General features: G+C 38.7%; 1 pseudogene; it reads right to left on the bottom strand.

Annotated features, from left to right (window-relative positions):
- Positions 1-311: 311 nt before the first annotated feature.
- LOC100460250 (calmodulin-alpha-like) lies at positions 312-800 on the bottom strand (annotated as a pseudogene).
- Positions 801-6,189: the final 5,389 nt, after the last annotated feature.

Genomic DNA, 6,189 nt, shown 5'->3' with positions numbered 1-6,189 from the left:
GCGTAAAAAACTGGCCACCCCGAACAGTGTATTAATCATTAGCAAGTGGCACTTTAAGGAGCCCTTTTCATTAAGGTAGTACAAGTATTTATATTGTAAAACTGATGTGTAGCTTGATCTTTAGGGGGCAGGACCATCAACCAATACATACAGATTTTGTGTGTGGTCAGAAGGTACTTTTGACATTCAGTTTTGCTATGTAGAAATAAATAAATGAACTTTTTTCATTTTTCTGTTTTTTTAATAAGAGGTAAGTAAAAGATTCAATTTGATTTTTCTAGAAGGCAGAAAAAGGAGTTGAAAATAGGTCTTCATTTTTCTGTCGTCTGTATGAATTCTTCATAGTTGACTTGTTAGCCTCTATCAATATCTGCTTCTCTGATCATTTCATCTACTTCTTTATCTGTTAGTTTTTCTCCTGTTTGTCATGACGTGACATAGTTCTGCTGCACTGATGTAACCATTGCCACCCTTGTCAAAGACTCAGAATGCCTCATGGATTTCTTTTTTACTATCTGTATCTTTCATTTTTCTAGCCATCATAGCCAAAAATTCAGGGAAGTCAATGGTGCCTTTACCATTGGCATCCACTTCGTTGATCATATCCCGCAATTCGGCTTCTGTTGGGTTCTGACCCAGTGACCTCATGACAGTTCCAGGTTCCTTTGTTGTGATGGCGCCATCGCCATCTTTATCCAATAGAGAAAGCTTCCTTGAATTCAGCAATCTGTTCTTCGGTCAGCTGATCAGACATGGTGCCAGCGAAGGGAGGAAGAGGAGAGGGAGCGAGGGTGGCTGCACAATCGCAGGGGCTGTGATGGCGAGGGTGTGCCTCCAATACTGCTGCTGCTGCTAAAGCACGCTATGCGCTATGCCGCCGCCACTTCCTGGCACTGCGTCCTGGAGACTCCTAGCACTGCTGCCAGATTTCAGTCTTATTTATTTATTTATTTATTTAATTTTTATTATACTTTAAGTTCTAGGGTACGTGTGCACAATGTGAAGGTTTGTTACATATGTATACATGTGCCATGTTGGTGTGCTGCACACAATAACTCATCATTTACATTAGGTATATCTCCTAATGCTATCCCTCCCCCCACCCCTCACCCCACCACAGGCCCCTACCATCAGAGTGAACAGGCAACCTACAGAATGGGAGAAAATTTTTGCAATCTATCCCTCTGACAAAGGGCTAATATCCAGAATCTACAATGAACTCAAACAAATTTACAAGAAAAAAACAAACAACCCCATGAAAAAGTGGGCAAAGGATATGAACAGACATTTCTCAAAAGAAGACATTTATTCAGCCAACAGACACATGAAAAAATGCTCATCATCACTGGCCATCAGAGAAATGCAAATCAAAACCACAATGAGATACCTTCTCACACCAGTTAGAATGGCGATCATTAAAAAGTCAGGAAACAACAGGTGCTGGAGAAGATGTGGAGAAATAGGAACACTTTTACACTGTTGGTGGGACTGTAAACTGGTATATACCCAAAGGATTATAAATCATGCTGCTATAAAGACACATGCACATGTATGTTTATTTACTGCAGCACGATTCACAATAGCAAAGACTTGGAACCAACCTAAATGTCCATCAATGATAGACTGGATTAAGAAAATGTGGCACATATACACCATGGAATACTATGCAGCCATAAAAAAGGATGAGTTCATGTCCTTTGTAGGGACATGGATGAAGCTGGAAACCATCATTCTCAGCAAACTATTGCAGTGACAAAAAACCAAACACCACATGTTCTCACTCATAGGTGGGAATTGAACAATGAAAACACTTGGACACAGGAAGTGGAAGATTTCAGTCTTTTTAAACTTGTGGAGACTTATTGCCAAACATATAGTCAATTATGGTAAATATTCTAAATGCACTAGAAAATAAGGTGGAATCTCTTATTGCTAGATGGAGTGTTCTATATACATTAATTGGGTCAAAATTGCTATATATGTTCTTTAAATTGTTTTTATACCTACTAGTTTGTTCCTGCCTGTTCTCAATAACTGATGGTATTGAGCGAAATACATTAAAATAACCAACTATCATGTGGGGCTTTTAAAAAAATTTCTCTTCAAAGTTTTGCCTTTCTTTTAAATACTTTGGGCCTTTCTTTTTATTGTATATAAATGTAGGATAATTAGATATTTATGTTGAATGAGCATTTTAGCATTGTAAAATGCTCCTCTTTATCTGTAGCAATTCTTATCATAAACTGTTTTGTTTATATTAGAATAACTTCATAAGTTTTATTTTTTAAATCCTTCAATCTTGTGTTTTTAAGACATATCTCTTATGAGTTACTTACATAAGCTTTTACAAATCCAAACAAAGTATTTTTCTTTTTAAAAATGTATTTATTCATTTTAATTTTTATTGCAGTAAAATATACATACAGAAAAGCACAAAAACTATGAGTGTATAATTTTTAAGTTTTTACAAACTAAACAAACTATTGTAGCCTGCAAGTAGATGAAAGAAAAGAACATGACCAATAACTCAGAATCCCTATTTGTCTGCATCCTTTTCAGTCACTACTATTCCAAAGGTAATTACCTCCTGACATTTAAGAGAATTAAATAGATTATCTCAAGGAGTAAGATCATGCATGTAGTGTAATAATCCATTCCTTTATTTTCAATATTTTTTCATGTTGCTTTAGATATGGTTCTTGAAAACATCATGTGTTGTTATTGTTTTTAACGTCATCTTACTTTTTAATTTTAAAATTTGTAGTTTGGGCATTTTTACATTTAATACAATAGCTGGTATGTTTGGTTTTCTTCCTGTAATCTTATTTTATATTAGCTATCTTTTCCCTCTATGTTCTTATTTGTGGTGAATTTATCAGGATTATGTTCATTTTTTTTTCCATTTGGTTAAATTTGGCATGTCTTTAATTCTGCAGGTGGTTAACTTTCCGTCCTTAAAACTGATTATCAAACACACAAACACACACACACACACACACACTACACTCACATCAAAGTAAAATGATAAATCAGCATTCCACTAAGATGCTTTACATGTCTATTTCCCCTCCCCAAATGAATCTTAAAATGTTTAGAAATATTCGCTTTTCAGTTGAGACATTTTACTAATCCTCATTCAACCTCAGGTTATTTCTAAGATAGTTTTTAAAAATTAGTGTTAGGCCAATATTATCATTTCCACTCTATTTTTCTTTTCTGTTTCCATAATTCTATTTAACTTGTATATTATAAATTTTCAATCATGCTAGAAACATTTGCCTAAATTACAAATAACTTCAAAATACATTTATAACTAACTTTTGCATCGTTCTTTCCTCCTCTCTTGATTTCTCTGTTCTGACTAAATGTGCTTTTGGTCAGAACACTTTCTTACATATTTTCTTTCATTAGGATATATTGTTTTAATAATCTATGAACTCTCATGTGTGCCAAAATCTTTTTCTCCTTCCTTTGCAGATGAATATAATTTGGCATGATATAATCGTCTTTAATTATAAAATCTTTTTCTCCCAGTGATATGTGGATCATTCTTCTGTCCTCTAGTTTCTAGTCTCAACTTGAAGAAAAAAGTACTATACTGGCCTGGTTTTATTTCTATTGTACATAGGCTATTCTTTCTTTTGAGAAGCTGATAATATTTTCTCTTCATTTTTTAATTCAAAAATTTTATCAAGATGGATCTACATCTTTTCTTCCTTCATGAATCCTACTGCTTATTCAATTAAAATTTTCAGTTTATACTTGTATTAGTTCGTTTTCACGCTGCTGATAAACACATATCTGAGACTCGGAAGAAGAGGTTTAATTGGACTTACAGTTCCACATGATCGGCAAGGCCTTAGAATCATGGTGGGAGGCAAAAGGCAGTTTTTACATAGATGCAGCAACAGAAAAAATGAGGAAGAACAATAGTGGAAACCCCTGATAAACCCATCAGATCTTGTGAGATTTATTCACTATAATGAGAATAACACGGGAAAGACCAGCCCTCATGATTCAATTACCTCCACATGGGTCCCTTCCACAGCATGAGGGAATTCTGGGAGATAGAATTCAAGTTGAGATTTGGCTGGGGACACAGCCAAACCATATGATTCTGCCCCTGGGCCCTCCAAATCTCATGTCCTCACATTCAAAAGCCAATCATGCCTTCCCAACAGTCCCCCAAAGTGTTAACTCATTTCAGCATTAACCCAAAAGTCCACAGTCCGAAGCCTCATCTGAGACAAGGCCAGTCCCTTCCACCTATGAGCCTGTAAAATCAAAAGCAAGCTAGTTACTTCCTGGATACAATGAGAGTAAAGGTATTGGGTAAATACAGCCATTCCAAATGGGAGAAATTGGCCAGAACAAAGGGGCTACAGGGCCCATGGAAGTCTGAAATCCATCAGGGAAGTCAAATTTTAAAGCTCCAAAATGATCTCCTTTGACTCCAGGTCTCACATCCACTTCACGCTGATGCAAAAGTGGGTTCCTATGGTCTTGGGCAGCTCCGCCCCTGTGACTTTGCAGGGTATAGCCTCCCTCCTGGCTGCTTTCACTGGCTGGCATTAGGTGTCTGCAGCTTTTCCAGGTGCACGGTACAAGCTGTCAGCAGATCTACCATTCTGGGGTCTGGAAGATGGTGGCCCTCTTCTCACAGCTTGACTAGGCAGTGCCCCAGTAGGGACTCTGTGTGGGGTCTCCCACCCCACATTTCCGTTCTGCATTGCCCTAGCAGAGGTTCTCCATGAGGGCCCTACCTGTGCAGCAAACTTTTGCCTTGGCATCCAGGCATTTCCATACATCTTCTGATATCTAAGCGGAGGTTCCCAAACCTCAATTCTTGACATCTGTGCACCCACAGGCTCAACACCATGTGGAAGCTGCCAAGGCTTGAAGCTTTCACCCTCTGAAGCCACAGCCTGAGCTCTACATTGGTCCCTTTCAGCCATGGCTGAAGCAGCTGGGGCACAGGGCACCAAGTCCCTAGGCTGCACACAGCCTGGGGACCCTAGGCTCAGCCCACAAAACTATTTTTTTCCTCCCGGGCCTCCAGGCCGGGTGATGGGAGGGGCTGCTGGGAAGGTCTCTGACATGGCCTGGAGACATTTTCCCCATGATCTTGGAGATTAACATTAGGCTACTTGCTACTTATGCAAATTTCTGCAGCTGGCTTGAATTTCTCCTCAAAAAATGTTTTGTTTTTTTTTTCTACTGCATCATCAGGTCGCAAATTTTCTGAACTTTTATGCTCGGCTTCCCTTTGAAAATGGAATGCTTTTAACAACACCCAAGTCACCTTTTGAATGCTTTGCTACTTAGAAATTTCTTCTGTCAGATACCCTAAATCATCTCTCTCAAGTTCAAAGTTTCACATATTTCTAGGGCAGAGTCAAAATGCCTCCAGTCTCTTTGCTAAAACATAACAAGAGTCACCTTTGCTCCAGTTCCCAGCAAGTTCCTCATCTCCATCTGAGACCACCTCAGTCTGAACCTTATTGTTCATATCGCTATCAGCGTTGTCAAAGCCATTCAACAAGTCTCTTGGAGGTTCCAAATTTTCCCACATTTTCCTGTCTTCTGAGCCCTCCAAACTGTCCCAACCTCTCTGCCTGTTTACCCAGTTCAAAAATCACTTCCACATTTTCGGTTATCTTTTCAGCAACGCTCCACTCTACCGGTATCAATTTACTGTATTAGTCCAGTTTCACACTGCTGATAAAGACATACCCGAGACTGAGAAGAAAAAGAGGTTTAATTGGACTTACAGTTCCACGTGGCTGGGGAGGCCTCAGAATCACGGCGGGAGGCAAAAAGCGCTTCTTACATGGATGCAGCAAGAGAAAAAATGAGGAAGAATGGTAGCAGAACCCCCTGATAAACCCATCAGATCTTGTGAGACTTATTCACTGTCACGAGACTAGCACAAGAAAGACCGGCCCCCATGATTCAATTACCTCCCCCTGGGTCCCACCCACAACACGTGGGAATTCTGGGAGATACCATTCAAGCTGATATTTGGTGGGGACACAGACAAACCATATCAATACTCATGTCTTTCTTTAGACTAATTTTCTTTTTCGTTGTTTAATCATTATTTTTCCTCCATTTATTCCTTTTTTTGGAGGGGAAATTTTATTATTTATATGCTTTGTATGCTGTATCCTTCTTCTGAGTATTTTATAT

Source organism: Pongo abelii, chromosome X (genome assembly GCF_028885655.2).
Source record: "Pongo abelii isolate AG06213 chromosome X, NHGRI_mPonAbe1-v2.0_pri, whole genome shotgun sequence".
In the NCBI taxonomy this organism is placed as follows: domain Eukaryota; kingdom Metazoa; phylum Chordata; class Mammalia; order Primates; family Hominidae; genus Pongo; species Pongo abelii.
Note: the sequence above shows the minus strand (reverse complement) of the source record. Positions and strands in the feature narration are given on the sequence as shown.